This window comes from Mauremys reevesii, linkage group 5, assembly GCF_016161935.1.
Source record: "Mauremys reevesii isolate NIE-2019 linkage group 5, ASM1616193v1, whole genome shotgun sequence".
Classification (NCBI taxonomy): Eukaryota; Metazoa; Chordata; order Testudines; family Geoemydidae; genus Mauremys; species Mauremys reevesii.
The window spans coordinates 123,986,402-124,008,933 of NC_052627.1; the positions used below are offsets into that span (position 1 = coordinate 123,986,402).

General features: G+C 45.8%; 1 long non-coding RNA gene across 5 annotated transcripts in view; it reads right to left on the reverse strand.

Moving 5' to 3' along the window:
• Positions 1 to 291: 291 nt before the first annotated feature.
• LOC120406946 overlaps positions 292 to 22,532 on the reverse strand; it is a 33,677-nt gene continuing 11,436 nt past the window's right edge. For 4 of the 5 annotated variants that reach the window (XR_005599680.1, XR_005599679.1, XR_005599682.1 and 1 more), the window contains 3 exons: positions 22,344 to 22,419; positions 10,616 to 10,851; positions 292 to 550 (listed from right to left, as the gene is read on the reverse strand). This is a non-coding gene — a long non-coding RNA (uncharacterized LOC120406946). The remainder of the gene's footprint in view (positions 551 to 10,615; positions 10,852 to 22,343; positions 22,420 to 22,532) is intronic. The other variant, XR_005599681.1, reaches the window with a different exon arrangement.

Here is a 22,532-nt window from a genome sequence, read left to right on the forward strand (position 1 = left end):
TTGCTCCTACGCTCCTTCCCAGCAGTTACTTCCTTCTGTCTCAGCTTCTCTGTTACCCCTGATTTCTCCCAAGCCTTTGGACTACTGCTGAGTGTGTAGGAAAAGCATTTCTGTATTGTAGTTTAAATGAATTATTACTTAAAGTTTTGTATTAATATGCCAAGTAAGGAATCTATTTGTCAAAAACATTTCCTGAATCTTTTTTGTTATTGTTACAGACATACTTGCTGAGAGGTATTTTGAAATAAATGACCCAAATAATTGAAACTGGCATGATTTTATTGTGTTGTTTTGACAAATAAAATATGCAGAACGTTGCGAAATTTTAAAATCTTGTGCGCAGAATTCCCCCAGAAGTTACAATCTGTACGTTAAGTGGGTTTGTTTAATTTAGGCATAAAGATTTAAAAAGAATAACAAATGCAGCCTTAAGTCTCTTTCATGTCCAGTACCTTCCACTCAAATAACCCAATGTCCTCTGCAACCAGATTCTACGCCCTGTCCATTTTGTGTATTCCAGCAATGTTTCTTCACTGAATTAACAGCAGCTCTGAAGGGAAAGACATTTATTATTAGAACTCTGTGTCTCATTATTTCTAAGCCTGTTTCTTTTATAGAATGGGCTGACAACAATGGATTCCATGTAAAACTCAACATTGCTTACTTTGCTATTGTAGTCTTGTGTTATCTCCTGGTCTTTGCAGAAGACAGTTCCATTATCCTATTTCTCAAATGCCCCTTATTTCAAGGGGGCGCATTCATTTTAGTCCCAACATCACCTACATTCCACCCGAATTTGGTGTCCCCCCCTCAGTTTTACTGTTGATAATAATTTCCATCAGAAATAAACAAGCATGAGGCTGATAAAAAGACTTCCTTTGAGAGATAAAAAGACTTCCTTTAAAAAGTGGAAGTCAAATCCTAGTGAGGCAAATAGAAAGGAGCATAAACACTGCCAAATTAAGTGCAAGAGTATAATAAGAAAAGCCAAAGAGGAGTTTGAAGAACAGCTAGCCAAAAACTCCAAAGGTAATAACAAAATGTTTAAGTACATCAGAAGCAGGAAACCTGCTAAACAACCAGTGGGGCCCCTTGATGATCCAGATACAAAAGGAGCGCTTAAAGACGATAAAGTCATTGCGGAGAAACTAAATGGATTCTTTGCTTCAGTCTTCACGGCTGAGGATGTTAGGGAGATTCCCAAACCTGAGCTGGCTTTTGTAGGTGACAAATCTGAGGAACTGTCACAGATTAAAGTGTCACTAGAAGAGGTTTTGGAATTAATTGATAAACTCAACATTAACAAGTCACCGGGACCAGATGGCATTCACCCAAGAGTTCTCAAAGAACTCAAATGTGAAGTTACGGAACTATTAACTAAGGTTTGTAACCTGTCTTTTAAATCGGCTTCGGTACCCAATGACTGGAAGATAGCTAATGTAATACCAATATTTAAAAAGGGCTCTAGGGGTGATCCCGGCAATTACAGGCCGGTAAGTCTAACGTCGGTACCAGGCAAATTAGTTGAAACAATAGTAAAGAATAAAATTGTCAGACACATAGAAAAACATAAACTGTTGAGCAATAGTCAACATGGTTTCTGTAAAGGGAAATCGTGTCTTACTAATCTATTAGACTTCTTTGAAGGGGTCAAAAAACATGTGGACAAGGGGGATCCAGTGGATATAGAGTACTTAGATTTCCAGAAAGCCTTTGACAAGGTCCCTCACCAAAGGCTGTTACGTAAATTAAGCTGTCATGGGATAAAAGGGAAGGTCCTTTCATGGATTGAGAACTGGTTAAAGGACAGGGAACAAAGGGTAGAAATTAATGGTAAATTCTCAGAATGGAGAGAGGTAACTAGTGGTGTTCCCCAAGGGTCAGTCCTAGGACCAATCCTATTCAATTTATTCATAAATGATCTGGAGAAAGGGGTAAACAGTGAGGTGGCAAAGTTTGCAGATGATACTAAACTGCTCAAGATAGTTAAGACCAAAGCAGACTGTGAAGAACTCCAAAAAGATCTCACAAAACTAAGTGATTGGGCAACAAAATGGCAAATGAAATTTAATGTGGATAAATGTAAAGTAATGCACATTGGAAAAAATAACCCCAACTATACATACAATATGATGGGGGCTAATTTAGCTACAACGAATCAGGAAAAAGATCTTGGAGTCATCGTGGACAGTTCTCTGAAGATGTCTACGCAGTGTGCAGAGGCGGTCAAAAAAGCAAACAGGATGTTAGGAATCATTAAAAAGGGGACAGAGAATAAGACTGAGAATATCTTATTGCCCTTATATAAATCCATGGTACTCCCATATCTCGAATACTATGTACAGATGTGGTCTTCTCACCTCAAAAAAGATATACTGGCACTAGAAAAGGTTCAGAAAAGGGCAACTAAAATGATTAGGGGTTTGGAGAGGGTCCCATATGAGGAAAGATTAAAGAGGCTAGGACTCTTCAGCTTGGAAAAGAGAAGACTAAGGGGGGATATGATAGAGGTATATACAATCATGAGTGATGTGGAGAGAATGGATAAGAAAAAGTTATTTACTTATTCCCATAATACAAGAACTAGGGGTCACCAAATGAAATTAATAGGCAGCAGGTTTAAAACAAATAAAAGGAAGTTTTTCTTCACGCAGCGCACAGTCAACTTGTGGAACTCCTTACCTGAGGAGGTTGTGAAGGCTAGGACTATAAGAGCGTTTAAAAGAGAACTGGATAAATTCATGGTGGTTAGGTCCATAAATGGCTATTAGCCAGGATGGGTAAGGAATGGTGTCCCTGGCCTCTGTTTGTCAGAGGATGGAGATGAATGGCAGGAGAGAGATCACTTGATCATTGCCTGTTAGGTTCACTCCCTCTGTGGTATCTGGCATTGGCCGCTGTCGGTAGACAGATACTGGGCTAGATGGACCTTTGGTCTGACCCGGTACGGCCGTTCTTATGTTCTTATGACTGTGGTTACTAAAATAGTAACTTATCCTAAAGGAATCAATCCATGCAGTATTGTGATTCCTGTAGTAATAAAATATCTTTGTCCCTCATCTGGGCCTTGGGAAATGGAGAGGTATGGACCAAGTGACTTAAGATATCTTCGGCAGTGAATGCTAAACATTTAATGACATGTGCTGTACTTTCACCTCAGTGCAGACTGTGAGAGAAGAGATTTTCCTTTTGTTCTTTCCTGATTCGTTCTCATAACAGGAGTCATTTAAGCCAAAAGTATCTGTTTGTGCTGTGTTTGGACAAACGTCTCTCGAGATTATGGGCCAGACTCTGCTCTCAGTTGCACCAGTGCAAATCTGGAGTACTTTAACTGGTTTCACTGGAGTTACTCTGGATTTACACAGGTGTAACTGAGATCAGAATCTGGCCCACTGTTCTTCACACCCATTATTTTCAATTCCAGCGCATATTTGTATTTAATTAATAATAAAATTAGGAAATGAAACATCTGGGAAACAATGTGTCCACCCAGTAGATGTTGCTCGTTGGCCCTTATTCCTCTCCCAAGATAGTTAAAACAAATATTTTGGTGCTGGTGAGATCTTGACATGTTTGTGTTTAGCCTACCAGGTCAACTCAAATCTTTTGTGTTCTCAGTGATCCATGAGGAGAGATGTTTTGAGTCATAGATTATTTGGCCTATTCCCAGTATGGAGTACAACTCAAAGTTCCTTAGCAGCATGAATTTCATAACAATGATATAACCCAACAGCAGGTCCTGTGACCTGCCAACATGGTTGTCACTCACCGGAAATTTCTGCCGTTAAACAAAATATTTGTGAGCTTGTGGGGAAATAGGAGTTGCTCCATGGACCTGTGTTTTTTAAGTGGCAACAGCATTGCAATGCCTGTTCTGATCGGATTATGCATAGCTCCATAATACCCTGATCCTGAGAGGTGCTAGGAGCCCTTACTTTAACCTCAGTAGGAAGTAAGTAGTTTTACTGTTTCATGTGTATCAGCTCCTGTTTCAGCACAGCACTTTAAAGCTAGGCAAGACATTCTCCCTTCCCTGATACTAACTGTGCCGTGACAGATCAGACTGTAGGCTAGGCCCACAGCTGGTATCAATTGGCATAGCTTTATTTCAAGTCAATAGTGTACGGCTATATAGCAACAAGGTGTAGAGTCGAGTAACCACTGTTGACAAGAGACTTTATCAGCGTCGTGCTCATGCACACACCCATCTCTGCCCTCCCACTCAGGACAGACCCCATTCCATCTGTTCCCTCCTTCACGACCTCTCTCCCAGAGCAGAACCACTCCACCTGGTCCCATCTCACCAGGTACACTCTTCTCCCTCTACCCTCCCACTGCCTCCTCGCTCCAGAATCAGCTTCCCCATGCTGAATCTCCCTCCATCACCACCTCTGCTCCCTCCCACTGCCTCCTTCCTCATGCAGAAAACTCTCATGAACTATCTTTTTTCCCCTCCCTCCCTCCAGTGCAGAAATACTCCTTCCTGCTGCCTTTTTGCTACAGCCCCCCTTGATCACGCTTTGGAGTAGTGGCCCAAGAGAAATGGCAGGAGCTCCATCACTTAGGCATTTAGAACTAGCCTGAACAAAGCATTACATGTATGCCTACAGTGGGGAGCCATTGGCATGGAGCTGGATTAGATGATAGAAAAGTCCCACTTGCCTTCTGCATTATGAACCTCTCCTCTGACACAGCATTATCTCAGGACACTTCAACCTTGCCTTAGTACTTTTCTTCCCATTATGCTTTGGAGACCACACACACACACACACACACACACACAAGTGCATGCCTCTCTACTCCTGGCTCCAAAAACCATTGCCCAACACAGCTCCTTTTCTCACATACATAGAGCAATAGAATCACAGAAATGTAGGGCTGGAAGGGACCTCAAGAGGTCATCTAGTCCAGCCCCCTGCACTGAGGCAGGACCAAGTAAACCTAGATCATCTCTGACACGTGTTTGTCTAATCTGTTCTTAAAAACCTCCAACGACAAGGAATACTTTGGCATCCTATTCCACTGCTTTTGCTACTTCTAGGTAGGTTAGATATTAGGAAAAGCTTTCTAAATGTCCCTGCTGCACATTAAGCTGATTACTTCATGTCCCACCTTCAGTGGACATGGAGAACACTTGATCACTATCTTCTTTATAACAGCCTGCAACATATTTGAAGATTGTCAGGTCCCACCACCTTTAGTCTTCATTCTCAAGACTAAACATGCCTAGTGTTTTTAACCTTCTCTCGTAGGTCGAGTTTTCTAAAGCTTTTATCATTTAAATTGTTCTCTTCTGGACTCTCCAATTTGTGGAGTGTGGCAGGCAAAGTGCGGCATCTGAAACTGGACACAGTGCTCCAGCTGTCCCTCGCCAGGGCTAAGTAGAGTAGGACAGTTATATCCTTTGTCTAAAATTACATGATTTACTCCCCCATATGAATTTATCTAGTAGGACTTTTGGCTCAGCCCGAACTTAATCACTAATTCAACATGGCCATGTCGAACTAGGCAGCTATTTAATCTTACCACTGAGGCCAGCTTGGAATCGAACTTAGCAGCTCAGGGCCTTGTCCCAAATTGAACAGTGTGAGCCTGGTGGACAGCAGTCAGGCTCCACAGGTCTGACCAGAACAGTTTTCCTTCTGGACCTTGGTGGGACATTTGCCTGATGCTCTCAGTTTGCCGAAAACATGATGCTCTCTTCAGCAGGCAATTCAGCAATCGGCAAAAATTGAACTCTGCAGCAGCACCAGCAGGCCGGCCCAGCATGGAGAGCGCAATGATGCAGAGAGCTCAGCAGAGGAGGAATGCAATCCCAGAATGGAGAGAGAGGACCATGGACTGGACTCCAAAAAAGCTCTCAACAAGAGGACTGACCGGGATACAGCTGATGCCGGGACGATGTCCAACAAATGGAGCTGTGAGACAACCCAGAACGCGCGCAAAGCCAGCGCTGACACAGAGCCGCCACAAAGCCGAGGCAGACCTGCCAGCAAAGTCAAGGAGCTATGACAAGGCTACCCGCAGTGCATGCCATTCTCGCCCCCCCAATGTGCGCTGCCCGGGCGGCCGCGCGTGTTGCGTGGATGGGGATAGGCTCGGCCACTGGAGGAGGGAAGATGAGGAGGAGGGGGAGGAGGAGAGGAACGAGATGGACAGAGCCAGGATCCGACAGAAGATAGAGAGAGAGCAGAGAAGAAGCCCTGAGAGGGCACCAGGGGGGAGATCTGTATCACGAGGAGTCGATCAGATTCAATTTCACCTGGGAAAACATTTAAGGATCTGAATCAAGGAAGGAACATGCAACAAGTACATGAAGTCTTAACAGAAGAATGGAACAGGCATCTTAACAGAAGGATCAGGAAGCTGGGAGGGAGGTAGACAAAAAGCCTATGGAGGAGGTTCAGAATGGGGGAGGGGAGATTGGGTGCTCTGGGTCTTACCAAGCCCACTCCACGATCTCTAGTGCTCTGCTCCATAAGTAGGGAGCAGCATCCTGGCCATGGCTGGCTGGAGACCAGTGGGCTTTGGCTTTCATTTCGCTTTCATTCAGCCTGGCCTCTGCTCTCTTTCAGGCTCAGCAGCATCTCAGCCCCTCCTTCTGCACTCCTCAGGGTGATCTGTGCTATATGTGTGCTTCATTCCAGAGTAGAATGTGTATCTTCCTCACTTCACACAATAGAGCCACATGCTGGAGGGCAACATAGAGCAACAAACTGAAGGATTCACAGTGAGCAACAATTGAGGACAGCAGCAGAGTTAGCTCAGGGAGTGGAACAGCAGCAGAGGGACAGGCTGGACATTCACTTTTAAGCAGCCAAGCCCCTTGGGCACCATGCCTTGCTGCTCAGACTGCCTGCTTTCAAGCCTTTGGCTTGCCATGCCCTGCCTGCCAGCAGCCTCAGCTTTCCATGCTGCACCTTCTGGTCTTGCTGAAGAGGAGTCAGGCATGAGATAATGCAGATCCATGGTCTGGTTTGGTGACAATCATAGACTATGTTTCATTTGATGTAAAGACTATTTCATTTTGAGAAAATGTATTTTTGTAACAGCAAAAATAGTATTTCGACCTTGCTCCACCATGCACTCCATCCAGACTCACTCCCCTGCCCTGGTCAGGCTCAAAAGAGAACAGAGCTGAAAGCTGCAAGGCATCCAGAGCATGCACCAGAGCAGGATGCGCAGAGCAGGAGGGAGGCGAGCCAGACAGCAGCAGCAGAGCAGACCTCAGCAGCAGGAGGACAGATGGCATCAGGAGGGAGCACAGCCAGGCGCGGAGCAGCTTGGGGAGGAGGAGGGAGCAAGCGAGAGGGACAGGCAGGCGACTCAACAGGCGCTCGCGCAGGAGGCAGGAGGAGGACACCGCTCAGGCAGGACCTGTGGTTGCACCACACTCCCACACACTCCCCTCCCCCCACACAACCCACAATACCCACCAGCCCCAGAAACCACACTCCAAGGGCACCTGCACCATGAACAACACCACTATTACCAACCCCCTCAACACAGTCCCTACTGTTTTGAACTGTTCTATTTTACACTGTTTTTTTTTTGTTAAATTAAGTTTAAAAGTGGAAAGTTTTGCTGCACTGTACTTTGTCTGTTTTTTTCTGTGAATTTTGTTTTAGTTGGGTTAGATACTGTGTTGTTTTGTGAAGGGGTCATTTCTGGGAACAGGGGGGACACACGGGGTCATCACTCCAGCTTACTCACACTGAGCAGTGGAGGCTCTTCTGGGTGTTGTTTATAGTGGTTTACCCTCTACCAGGCATAGGCGCAGGTGGTGCTGTCCAGGGGCCCTGCCTGGAGTCCTGCCTGGGCCCCCTGGCCTCCCCGCCCCCTCCCCCGGCGCTGCTCCTCCCGCTCTGGCCCCACCTGCTCCCCCCCCTGCCCCCCCTGCCCCACCCCACCCCTGCCTGGGCCACCACTGGCCCAGCTTGCTGTAGGCCAGGGTCCTAGCGCCTGCCCCAGCCTGCCCCTGGCAAGGCCACCTGCCCATGCAGCCCCTCCTCTGAGCCTCTACCCCCCCTGCCCTGCTGCCCCCCCCCCCCAGCAGCCCCCAGCCCACCAGCCCCCCCCACTCCCCACAACTCCCCCCCCCCCCTACCCACCCCCCCACCCCCCTTCCCCCCCACCACCCACACCCACCCCCAGCCCCACCCCCGCCCCCCCTCCCCCTCACCCACACCCCCCCCCTGCACTGACCTGGCAGTAGCCCCCTATCCCTAGAGTCTAGCAGTAGCCTCTTCCTACATCACTCACCCTCACTCCACCACATCCGTCCAACAGTCGTTTCCAACCGAAATCATTTAAAAACAATTAATAAGAAAAATTTTTTAAATAAAAAATTTTCTTTATTTTGGTTTTTACGTGTGGAAGGAAATGGGTGAATGGGGTATGAAGGTGCAGAGGAGAGAGAGCAGTAAAAAAATTAAAGAAACAGAGCCAGGTTCAGCTTCTCTTTAAAGCAACTGGACAGTCATAGGTCTCCCTCTGCTCTCTGGACCAGCATTTCAAAAGCGTCGGATGGCAGCAACCACTTGCACTCTTCATCTATGCCTTAAAGGTCTTCTGGAGTACAAGCAGCCACAGCAGCATAATCCTCCCCCAGCACCCCATAAGGTCTAACCTCAACCCCTTTTCCATTCTCAGATTGCTCCCACCCACACAGCGAAGTCTCAAATGCTCTCACAGAGATCCTGAAGTCCAGAAGCTCGCGCCATCTCCCCCACCCCCTCCCCAGATCCACGCTCCACCACGATTCTGCACATCCTCTCTTGCTCAGCCGGTAGTGTTCCGCCACCTCCTTGCCCCTGCCGGCCTGCCTGCCTAGGGGGAGCCTTGCCCCTGCGCAGGGCGCCAGGAGTTCGGGATCACTGCACTTAGGCCATAGGTAGGCATCTGCACATGTTTTTGGGTCGGGAAGAAACTACCTGAAGTTATTTTGTGTCCGGGAAGAAACCTGCGAAGAAAACCCTGGCCCAGACCAGCCCGGGGTTGATGTTAAAAGCGTCCCTAAGCCATCCAGTGTGTCACCACCATTGAAAAAGCGCCCCTATGGTTATTCGGTCTGGCTGGCTGCTGGGTCGGTCCCACTGCCCCAGATGTAGTCCCATCTCCCACTGGCCGTCCCAGGCCCCATTTGTGAGTCCCACAGCGGCCGAAGCCAGGGGCTGGCCCAGGGGGCGCGCGACAGCTCACAACAGAGCAGGACGCATTGCATTGGCTTGCTGGGGTCAAGCACAACCCCCTCATGGTTTGCCCCATCCAAAGTGGTTGGCGGCATCTGTCGGTAGCTGTCTGGCTGTTTCCAGAGGCCAGAGGGCTGCACTCTGCCTTGTGCGTTTCTTGGGGCATGCGGGTGTCATGCCTGGCGCTTCAGGGCAGGGCGGGGTCACACAGAAGTTCAACACAGTGTGCCCCACCGCAAAGAAGCCAGCCACTGTGATTCATCCCAGACCTGACCCACAGCACGGTGCCACCAGTCAGTCCGTGCTTCGGGGCCCGGGGCCCGCCCCCCCAGCATGCCCCAGACCATTGCCACCACATGATCCCCATTGCCGCATCGATCTCTTTTTCTCGGAGGTCTCTGGAGGTCTGAGCCAGTCTCTCGCCGTCCTCACTGCTCTCGCTCGAGCTCCTCGAGCCTGCATCTGAAAGCTGCTGACTGTAAGAATAAGGTGTAAGGGAGGTGGGAGTGCCATAAAGTGCAGCGATGATCACAGCAGCTCCATGACAGCATGTGGAGTTGCTGGTAGTCGCTTGTCACTTATATAACAGGAAAAGTGCGAACGAATTGCGCCGGCGATGATTTGGCGTTGCGCGGCATGAGTTGACACCACACCACGACCACCACAGCCATTGCAGCAGGCAGGGCAGGGGGCAATTACCAAGGCAGAAGGGGTGCGGGGGGGTGGGATAGCTTCCACAGTTGCACACGCTTCCAAAAACGCGTCTTGCCCGTTAATGGACTGGTGGACTCACAAAGAATTAGTTAGTGTAGTGTGGAATACACAAATCGACTTAGGTGTCGATCACAAACAAATTCTTAAGTTTGATGAAAATAGTCTTGTAGTGTAGACATACCCATACATACACTTGTGCCTTTTTTTTTGCAACTGTATCACATTGACTCGTATTCGATTTGTGATCCACTATGACTCCCAAATCCTTTTCTGCAATACTATTGTCTAACCAATTGTATTTATGCTTTTTTTGTTTTTCTTTCTACGTGTAGTACTTTGCACGTCTATACTGAATTTCATCTTGTTGATTTCAGACCAATTCTCCTGTTTGTTAAGGTGATTTTGAATTTTAATATTGTCCTCCAAATTGCTTGCAGTCCCTCCCAGTTTGATATCATTCACAAATTTTGTAACCATACTTTGCACTCCACTATTCAAGTCATTAATGAAACTATTGAATCATACTGGAATCTGGACAGCTCCCTGGGGGATCCCACTAGATATGTCCTCCAGTATGACAATGAACCGTTCACAACTACTCTTTGAATATGATCTTTCAAGCAGTTTTAGCATGCACTTTATAGTAATTTCATCTAGACAACATTTCCCTAGTTTGGTTTTTTTTAATTAGAATGTCAGGTCATATTTACCTGTGCTGGTTTTTTCCTTCCTGCCCTGTACTGGAAATGACAGCAATTCCCTTCTGACTTTGATGCAAAATTAACCCCAGAGATGTTGGAAAGACCGTCTCAGCACATGAACTGGCTTGATCACATCCACCACAGCACATGAGAAGTAGGTCCCAAAGCTACAGCCGGTTGGGGAAAATGTTGATGAAACCATATTCTGTCAGAATATTGCAGTTCTCTTCAGCTGAAATTTCATTCTGGAAGGGAAAACGGAAGAAGCTCCAAGAACATCAAAAAAGTCTCATGTCATTCCTGTTGAAATGAAACACTTTGATTTTTCCCTTTGGAAGTGACTTTTTGTTTAGAACTTTTTAAAAAAAATTGAATTATAATAAATACATAAAATAAAATGGTCAATATTAAAAAGAAACGTTATGACTGACTCTGAATTATTATTTTTTTAAATTTCTTTCACAGTGAATTTTGAAGTTTTCAACTTTCACGCCGAACTGAAATGAAAGCTAATTTCACAATCCTCTGCCAAACAGAATTTCCATTCTCAGCACAACTTTATACTCAGCCAAATAATGCTAAGAGCATCCATGGTGGCTCTGTGCACTGTCCCTGCCCCAAGCGCTGCCTCCACAGCTCCCATTGATCAGGAACTGCAGCCAATGGGAGCTGCGGGGGCAGCGCCTGTGGGTGGAGGAGCAGCAGGGACATGTCACCACTTCCAGGGAGCCACCCAAGGTGAACGCTGTCCAGATCCAGCACCCGGACTCCCTCCCGCATCCCAAACCTCTGCTTTGGGCCCTCTCCCACACCCAAACTCCCTTCCAGAGCCCATGCCCCAGCCCCCTCCTGCACCTAAACTCCCTCTTAGTTAACCAGAATTTTTGACTTGCTGGCACCCCCCGCCCCTCATTCCTCCAACATGCTGGATAACAAAGCTTTTACTGTATATACATCTAGGAACAAAGAATGTAGGCCATGCTTACATGATGGGGGACTCTATCCTGGGAAGCAGTGACTCTGAAAAAGATTTGGGGTGATAGTGGATAATCATCTGAACATGAATTCCCAGTGTGACACTGGCCAAAATGGCTAATTCAGTCCTCAGATACATAAACAGGGGAATCTTGACTGGAAGTAGAGGGGTTATTTTACCGTATTCAGCACTGATGTTACCACTGTTGCAATTGTGGCCAGTTCTGTTGCCCACAATTCAAGAAGGATGCTGAGAAGAGGGTTTGGAGACGAGCAATGTGAATGATGAAAGGCTAGAAAACATGCTATCTAGTGATAGATTGAGCTCCGTGGGTCTATTTATCTAACAAAAGAGAAAGTAAAGGGGTGACTTAATTGTAATCTGTACGTACTTACATGGGCAACAAATACTTGATAATGGGCTCTTCAGCAGTAAAACATGAACCGGTGGCTGGAAGTTGAGGCTAGACAATTTTAGACTGGAAATAAGGCGTACATTTTTAATTACACTGAGAGTAATTAACCCTTGGAACAATTTACCAAGGGTCACGGTGGATTGTCCTTCAATTGTCACGGTGAATTGTCACTCTTTAAATGAAGCTGGGATATCTTTCTAAAAGCTATGCCCTGGTTCAAACAGGAATTACTTTGGGAACGTTCTAGGGCCTGTGTTATACAGGATGTCACACTAGATCCGGGGTTCACAATTTTCATTGCACCGTGACCCCCTTTTGACAACAAAAATTACTACATGACCCCAGGAGGAGGGACCAAAGCCTGAGCCCCCACCTGAGTCCCACCGTCCCGGCCTGGGGGCGGCCAAAGCCTGAGCCCCATTGCCCTGGGTGGGTGGAGGTCCCCAAAGCCCAAGGGTTTCAGCCCTAGGGGCGGGAGGCCTGTAACCTGAGCCCCACCACCTAGAGCTGAAGGCACTGGGCTTTGGCCCCAGATGGTGGGGCTCGGGCTTTGGTCCCAGGTCCCAGCATGTCTAACACCAGCCCTGGTGACCCAACCCACAGTTTGAGAACGCCTGCACTAGATGATCACAATGGTCCATTCTGGCCTTGGAATCTATTAATTTTGTTTGTTTTTGTTTAGATTAATAAAAAAATGTAAAGGAAACAGAAAGTCTTCATGAAAGCCATGTTTTCGTTCTCAGATTTATTTGACCAGGTCATACTGCAGGTCAACTACATGGGATATATTTCCCAGACTGCAAATGGGGACAACCATAAACCATTCCCATTAACATTAATGGGAAGTGTGTCTAGTTCCCCATGTGCTGTAGCAGTAAATTAATTCCTTAATATTAACATTACTGAAATATTGCCTTGTCATCCTTATCACCAAGGCCTTACGTTAAGCACAGAAAAGGTTGAGGAAATCATCAGAATTTCCAATTTCCTTACAAATAAGAAGAAAGCATTGTTTGGCCAGCCTGACAAGAAGAGGTAATTGTGCACCATCTCTTAAATTAGGCTACATTGCTGAGCAGTTTTAATTATAAGCACGTGGATATAAATTAAGATAATTATAATTAAAACATGCAATACTCCATTTGTGATACAAATGAGTCAGAGGGGGGTCAATGTTTTAGTGTGAACACTAACTGGCACATAGAGGATCTGAGTCAAAATCAGATTTGTTGTATATTTTATTTCATGAATCAAGCTCTTGTTCATAACAAAAATAAATTGTGGTATGTGAGCAGAATTCGGCCCAATCCTGTAAGGAGCCAATTACCCCCTGAGAGTGCATGATACCTCCCTGGAGATGATCAGCATCTTGCAGGATTGGGCCCAGCAGTAGTTCTAACTAGTGATATTCCTTTGGGAATGAAAAAAATGGGATTAAGAGAGCAGTATTCCCCAGATGTGCGTGGTCTCGCCACTTGGTTTTTGAAACTGTAACTCGTCTTCTCCAGCCAATATAGGCATCCAACCCTTAATACAGCAAAACAGGTTTGCTAAATGTTGTGGAGGGTAAACGGCAAATAAACAAAAAATTGGAACAAAACCCCTATTGGAAAGAGAGCAGATAGAGTGAGGAGAACATGACAATGCACTTGGACAGATGCACAGATGCTTCTTGAAGATGCATTCTTCTCTCAGAAAAGCGTAGAGACTGTCCGGTTTGGCCAATGTACGTGGCAGAGAGGCATTGCTGGCACATGATGGCATATATCACGTTGGTAGATGTGCAGGTGAATGAGCCTGATGGTGTGGCTGATGTGATTAGGTCCTATGATGGTGTCACTTGAATAGATATGTGGACAGATTTGGCATCGGGCTTTGTTGCAAGGATAGGTTCCTGGGTTAGTGTTTTTGTTGTGTGGTGATTGGTGAGTATTTGCTTCAGGTTGGGGGACTGTCTGTAAGTAAGGACTGGCCTGTCTCCCAAGATCTGTGAGAGTGAGGGATTATCTTTCAGGATAGGTTGTAGCTCTTTGATGATGCGCTGGAGAGGTTTTAGTTGGGGGCTGAAGGTAACAGCTAGTGGCGTTCTGTTATTTTCTTTGTTGGGCCTGTCTTGTAGTAGGCCCTGGGATTAGCAGGCCAATGCTGGTATACATACAATTCCCACCCCCTTCCCACTCTTCCTCCATATACAGACATTCCACCTACATGATGGTGTTATCCAGTGGGAAATGAATTTATTATAACACTCTTTGCTGGCTTCACTTGCATTTTGCCCATTAATCTATCTCCTCCAGGACTGATCATCTAACCTCTCAAGTGGCTTGGGATACCTGCCACTGAATAAACAAACTGCCACATAAATGTCTCCCTTGAAAATCTACTCTGCCTCAAGGTACAATAAAGGCAAAACTAAGTCCTGAGCCATTGACTGCTTTTGTTTATACATAAAAATGCCACACCTTTACATTCAGCTAGCCTATGCCCTTTACCATTACAAAAAGGAACAATCTCAGATTCCCCATGAGATTCAGCACTAACTTCTAGCCATGCTAGTATAAGCAGGGTCTGAATGAATGCTTTCCTGACAGCTAGCCGGGAAGGGGAGAGATGTTGGGTGTGTATATGTAAATACAGTTTGCTCTTGCTCTGCTTAGATATTTAGCGGATAGAGCGGTGTCAAAGTGATCAAATCACTGTAGTGCTGAATGCAGGGGTAGTGAAATGCTGTTACCAAAACGTTGTAATTATTGTAGGAACAGAGGAAAGCAGGACTGTGCTTAACCTGTCCCAAATGAGGGGGGGGTCACCTTCAGCTGAAAGGCCCTTGTTAAGCCAGGGGTTTGAATGCCAGCGCCCTGTGAAAATAAGGGGGTGGTGCAGCAGATGTCTTAGTCAGGAGATGTTTGGACTCTCCTTAAGAGTCCCCAGACTGGTTTGACCTGTTCCTCCCCACTGTTCAAAAGAAGAGCTAAATAGGCTTCATTAGGAGCCTCTTTTATTATTTTAAAGCTTGATCACTGAGAGCTGAAATCACTTGAGAGGGGGCAGTGTCTCTGCCCAGCCTGCAAAGAGCTGAAAATTACTAGGAGACTGATGTGCAGGGGTCACAGCAGGGAGGTGGGTGGCAGCAAAAGGTGACTGACAGTTGGCTGGTGAATGAGTGGCCAGCAGGGCAGCTGGTGGAGAGGCTCAGCAGGTAGCCAGCAGGGTGGCTGGCAGAGAGGGGCAGCAGACGAGTGCCCAAGCAGAGGAGCCAATAAGGTGCTTCCTTACCTTGATCCAGGGTGGGAGGTGATCTCTGCACATGCACCTTTTGAACTCTGAGTATGCACTGATCAAGGACAGCAACTATGACTGGGGTGCAGAGAAGGGTCGGGCACGCTAAAGGGACTTTTGGGTTGCCGGACTTAAGAACCTGAGGGGAAAAGGACACTGTCCACCCTCAAGTAAGTTGGGTCTTTTGCTCATGGTTTATGTTTATGAACCCTGTTTGTGGTGTTTTCCCAAATTAATGCCAAGTTGCTTCCCTCCTTTTATTAAAAGTTTCTTTTCTACACTCAGACTCTGTGCTTGCGAGTGGGGAAGTATTGCCTCTCAGAGGTGCTTAGGAGTGGTGTGTAATTTTCCCAGGTTACTGGGTGGGGGCTTGAGCCAGTTCTGTGTTGTATCAATGGACAGGAACCCCAAGATATTGAACCCGGGCCCAGTTGCTACTGGCTTCACCTGGCAGAAGGGTTATACTCGCTCTGATATTATCAGAATGTAACATTGTAATATTTTAATTTTCAGAAAAAGCAATTTCCCTGTCCCTCCTCCCCTGCCCCCAGGATCTGTGCTGTTAACTTAGGGCTATTAAGGCATCTTGATTTATAAGCAGAGGGATATGAAAAATAGTCCTAATTTTAAAAAAATCCTAAAATATTTTTTTCTGTAACATATCATGCATATACAGAATGCATGATGAAGTGTTATAACATTTTATTGGCACACTTTTGGGATAACCTGCATTGCTTACTCATGACATTACCACTTGTGAGTCACGTGCCTACCCCAAACTCGCTGATAAAAACCTCTATGCCCCCCCCAGCACATATTCCATATACATGCTTAATACATGCATGTATTTCACATTTGCTTTGTGCAGCATAAAACATTTAGCATGTAAAAACACTAATGCCTAGTGAATCGTTGTAAAACATGCAGATGCTTTAATAGTATTTTTGAAACTAGAGACAAATGGATATTTGTGATAAACTACGATATACAGACAAGGTACAGAATCCCTGGATGTTGCCACCTTGGATCTCTTTTAAAAAACTACAGCTCCTTTGAAAATTCTCATATAATGAAATGTTTAAGCTGTAAAATCTTGACAAGGACTTGTTTTGTTTTTAGCCTTATACAAGGCTGAGCACAGTATTAGCTCTTAAGAAATACTTATCCTTAAAAAGCTAGGCTGATTGTGTATATCTATGCTGAAAAGAGGCAGGTTCATCCTGTGGTTAGAGCCTGCACCTTAGAAGGCCCAGGTTCAATTCCCTGCTCTGGATTTCCTTTGAGCAAATCATTTAGTCTCTCTTTGCTTTAGTTCCCCCGCTGTCAAATTGGGATAATAACTAGTGGACAGGGATATTGTGAGGTGAAGATTCTGAGACACTCAGATACTATGTTAAGTGGGCCTCATATGTACCTAAGATAGGAATCTAGTTTTCATACTGGAGGTTATTTCTGAGGAGACATTTGTGTTTAAGAAATGAAGATTTATGCCATGCACAGTATTCCTGATACAAAAAGAGAACCCATTAATGCTGGTGTCATTGGTGTTAGTGAAGTTTTACAGCAGAATCATATGAAAGAGACCCACGTTGTCAATGAAATGCAATGTGAAAATTGTAAATATGGTTATGCCAAGTCTCTCTCTCTTTTCGATCCTGCACCATTGATGTCAGTGGAAGTAAATGCCTAATTAAGTTGTTCCATGAAGAGAAAAACAAGAAGGATTTCCTTTTAGAAGACTGCAGTAGTGTATATTTGTAGAGTGGAATTCTCAATAGTCTGCAATGATGGCCAACTGCCCAATGCGAAAACTCCCATTCTTTTCAATGGGAGCAAAATGAAGCCACTGCTAAACACTTTTGAGAATCCCACCTGTATTTTTAAGACTAAAAGTTTCTGCACCATCTTCAGAATCCCATGGGACAGCTTCCTTTGCCTGGGGCAAGTGATGATCCATCATCTGTAGTCATGGAGAGCTCCAGGTGCAACAGAAACCATGTGGTGTAAGACTTGCGAGGGAAGCCCATCTGTACCTGCTGCATTCTAGGAACACGTCTTTGCCATATCCTTTTGTAGCATGGATAAGGGAAAGAGCTGGGAGGCTTTTGATAGGAATTAGTAGGGGAAGTAGAAGTGGGTGGCAACCTAGGCAGTAGTGACTATGAGATGGTTGAGTTCAGGATCCTGACAAAAGGAAGAAAGGAGAGTAGCAAAATAGGCACCCTGGATTTCAGAAAAGCAGACTTAGACTCCCTTAAGGAACTGATGGGCAGGATCCCCTTGGAAGCTAATATGAGGGGCAGGGAGTCCAGGAGAGCTGGCTGTATTTTAAAGAAGCCTTATTGAGGGTGCAGGATCAAACCACCCTGAAGTGCAGAAAGAATAGCAAATAGCAAATATGGCAGGCGACAAGCTTGGCTTAACAGTGAAATCTTCAGTGAACTTAAACTCAAAAAGGAAGCTTACAAGAAGTGGAAATTTGGACAGATGACTAGGGAGAAGTGTAAAATTATTGCTAGAGCATGCAGGGGTGTAATCAGGAAGGCCAAGTCACAATTAGAGTTGCAGCTAGCAGGGGATATGAAGGGTAACAAGAAGGGTTTCTACAGGTATGTTGGCAACAAGAAGAAGGTCAGGGAAAGTGTGGGACCCTTACTGAATGGGGGAGGCAACCTAATGACAGATGATGTGGAAAAAGCTGAAGTACTCAATGCTTTTTTTGCCTCAGTCTTCACAGACAAGGGCAGCTCCCAGACTGCTGCACTGGGCAACAGAGTATGGGGAGGAGGTGATCAGCCTTCAGTGATGAAAGAACAGGTTAAGAACTATTTAGAAAAGCTGGACGTGCACAAGTCCATGGGTCCAGATCTAATGCATCCAAGGGTGCTGAGGGAGTTGGCTGATGTGATTGCAGAGCCATTGGCCATTAGCTTTGAAAATTTGTGGTGAGTTGGGGAGGTCCAGGACGATTGGAAAAAGACAAATATAGTGCCCATATTTTAAAAAGGAAGAAAGAGAACCTGGGGAGCTACAGACTGGTCACAGCCTCACTTCAGTCCCTAGCAAAATCATGGAGCAGGTCCTCAAGGAATCCATTTTGAAGCACTTGGAGGAGAGGAAGGTGATCAGGAACAGTCAACATGGATTCATCAAGGGCAAGTCATGCCTGATCAACCTGATTGCCTTCTATGATGAGATAACTGTCTCTGTGGATATGGGGAAAGCAGTGGATGTGATATACCTTGACTTTAGCAAAGCTTTTGATACGGTCTCCCACAGTATTCTTGCCAGCAAGTTAAAAAAGTATGGATTGGATGAATGGATTATAAGGTGGATAGAAAGCTGGCTAGATTGTCAGGCTCAATGGGTAGTGATCAATGGCTCATATCAAGCGGAGTGCCCCAGGGGTCAGTCCTGGGGCCAGTTTTGTTCAACATCTTTACCAATGATCTGGATGATGGGATTAATTGCACTCTCACCAAGTTCGCAAATGACACTAAACTGTGGGGAGAGAGAGGTATGCTGGGGGGTAGGGATAGGGTCCAGAGTGACCTAGACAAATTGGAGGATTGGGCCAAAAGAAATCTTATGAGGTTCAACAAGGACAAGTGCGGAGTCTTGCACTTAGGAAGGAAGAATCCCATGCACTGCTACAGGCTGGTCACTGACTGGCTAAGCAGCAGTTCTGCAGAAAAGGACCTGGGGATTACAGTGGATGAGAAGCTGGATATGAGTCAGCAGTGTGCCCTTGTAGCCAAGAAGGCTAATGGCATATTGGGCTGTATTAGTAGGAGCATTGCCAGCATATTGAAGGAATGAGTATTTACCTCTATTCGGCACTGGTGAGGCCACACCTGGAGTATTGCATCAGTTTTGGTCCGCCCACTACAGAAGGGATGTGGACAAATTGGAGATAGTCCAGGGGAGGGCAACAGAAATGATTAGGGGGCTGGGGCACATGACTTACAAGGAGAGGCTGAGGGAACTGGGCTTATTTAGTCTGCAGAAGAAAAGAGTGAGGGTGGATTTGATAGCAGCCTTCAGCTACCTGAAGGTGGGTTCCAAAGAGGATGGAGCTAGGCTGTTCTCAGTGGTGGCAGATAACAGAACAAGAAGCAATAGTTTCAAGTTGCAGTGTGGGAGGTTTAGGTAGGAAACACTATTTCATTAGGAGGGTAGTGAAGCACTGGAATGGGTTACCTAGGGAGGTGGTAGAATCTCCTTCCTTAGAGGTTTTTAAGGTCAGGCTTGGCAGATCCCTGGCTGGGATGATTTAGTTGGTGTTGGTCCTGCTTTGAGCAGGGGGTTGAACTAGATGACCTCCTGAGGTCTCTTCCAATCCTAATTGTCTATGATTCTATGATTAAGATGGGCTGCTGGTCACTGCAGTGTGGGGCTGGTGATGTAGCCGCAGGAATGCAGCAGCAGCAACCACCCTGCTGCTCTGCTACTACTCCACTGCCCCTGCCAAGAACCTCCTGTACCAAGCCCAGCTACTAGACTTGGGGGAGGAGGCAGTGGGGTCTGAGGAAGAGCCCTCTGTGACTGTTCACCTATTGAAATTCATATGATCATAATGCAATTTTGGCATCAGCTATTTCTTTGTACCAGAGGATACTTTCCTAGCCAGAGCCTTAAATGTTAGATGGTCTCTAGCACTGGGAAAAAACAGCTGTTTCTAATCGAGACATGATTTGCATGATTCAGACATGATTTGTGTGAATTATGTGCCTGATTCTATTCTCTCACCAGTGCAGCTCTGTTAATGGCAGTGGAATGACTCCCAATTCACATTAGCACAGCAGGGTTGGAAACAGACATACAGATAGATTTCTTAGAATTTCTGGAATTTTTCATAGGATTCTTCACACACACAAATATTTTGCACATTAATGATACTTGCATATACAGTTTCACTCTAGTTTTGCTGTGCCCTTAGTCCTTTTACATCTTCAAAGTGCCGTACAAACATTGGGCTTAATTTATGCCCACTGACTCCAGGGGATGCAAATTACAAGCTGTCTGTGCCAGCAGGGGCCTAGAAATCCTATGCGCCAGCAACACGGATTCATACCAGGCAAGGACAGGTGCTGTTTGCACAACTGGTCTCCCCAGGGGTTTCCATTGGGGAGTGCAATTCAATAGGAATCCCCAGTGGCCAAGCTTGCCCAGGGGATAAACAGGACAACCTGTTCCCTGGCTGTCTTGGTCTCACCTTTCCATGGCCAGTTCTGCCTATCTCTTCTTGGGGGGCCTTGAAACTGCCAGTTGTCATCTCTGGACAAATTTCCAGCCACTGAGTACATGCTGAAAATATCTGGGATATCTGCACTGGTGAATCAAGCCCTTTGACTAAATCCTCACACTCCTCTTAAAAGTAGCATAGAAATTGCCATACTAGATCAAACTCAGGTTGTTTCCCAGGATCCAGGGCCAGCTCCAGGTTTTCTACCGCCCCAAGCGGCGGGGGCGGGAGGGGAGCCGATCAGCGGCACTTTGGCAGCAGCTCAATCGCGCCTCTCCATTCTTCGGCGGTAGTTCGGCAGCGGGTCCTTCACTCCCTGTCTTCCAGTTCGGCAGCAGCTCAAAGAGGAAGAGAGGGACTGAGGGACCCGCTGCTGAATTCCCACCAAAGACCCGGACGTGCCACCCCAATAGCGGATGGAGTGCCGCCCCTTTGTATTGGCCGCCCCAAGCACCTGCTTCCTTAGCTGGTGCCTGGAGCCGGCCCCGCCAGTATCCTCTCTGTCAGTGACAGTGGCAAGTATTAGCTGCTTCCGAAGAAGGCGTAAGACAGCCCCTGCAAGGCAATCAGTCTCCTCCTAGCCCCCAGGAGTTAGAAGTTGACTGAAGTCCTGAAGTATGAGGATTTAATCCCTTCCAAAACTTTGTTATTTTTAGTATTTACTGTTATAACTGCATATTCTTTATTATCCTTATTAATGTCCATTCAAGTGCTGGTTGAAAGTTGGGATTTCCATTCCATGAGAAATTCTGACATCTCAAAATTGGTTTTCTTTCCAGGTCAAGACAAAGCCAATACATTTCCCATTAATCAAAAATTCAGTCGGTAAATAAATCATTGTTTCAGGTCAATCAAAATGTTCCATTTCAATACAATCAAAATGCTTTTTTCTGATTTTTCCCCTTTTTTCCTTTTATAATTTATAACATAGAATAAAATTTTCAAAATGAAAAATTGTTTTGACCCTTATCAAAAAATTTCTCCACTTCCTCCCAAATTAACACATTCCCACAGAACGTTTTTATTGTGAGGAAATGGTGTTTCCTGACAGAAAAATGTTCAGGTGGAAAATTTTTGACCAACTCTAGACCATTCCTTCTTTGAATCCTCTCAATTCTTGCTCTCAGTGGGTATGTCTATACTACAGTTGGACGCCCTCAGCTGGCCCGTACCAGCTGACTCAAGCTCAGGCTAAAGGGCTGTTTAACTGCAGTGTAGATGTTCAGGCGTGGGCTGTAGCCCAGGCTCTGGGACTCTCTCACTTCACATGGTCCTAGACCCCGGGCTGTAGCCTGAGCCCAACCATCTATACTGCATTTAAACAGACTCCTTGCCCAAGCCCAAGTCAGCTGGCACAGGCCAGCTGCGGGTGTCTAATTGCAGTGGAGACATACCCAATGACATCCAGTGATCATGAATTCCGCAGTCTAAGTAGGGATTCTTAATAGGTTGCTTTGCCAGAGTAGCCATGGTAGAGCCAGTACACTGCCATGGAGATTTCACTCCTCTCCGACTTGATAGCTGCAGCACAGTAAATCTTTTATGCAGCCATAATGGGTGGTAAGTATTTTTACAGATCAGAAAACGGAGACACAACTGATTACGGCCAATATGATCTCACTTGGGTGCCTAAATTTGTGCCCCTACATTGGAAAATTAGGCTTCAAATCCCATGCTTAGTTCACTGTGTCACACTGACCCTATGAGCCAGATGACCATGAAAGCCTCCAAAACAATATTTTCGCAATGCTCTTTCTATACAAAATGACATGTAATTAATGGACATTTTCCAGAAATGGGTTTTTCCAGAAATGGGTTTTACCTGTCTGCCCAAGACTACCACCATGATGATCACAGATAGTTGCTGCTGCTGGAGAAACTTTTGAGAAACTCGAGAACTGGCAGGAAAAATACAGGCGTATTGCATCAGGTGTTTTGAGATTGTTGCAAAATATCATCGACTTTCAATATCCTCAGTGATATAACATATTTAATGCAATGAAGAATACAC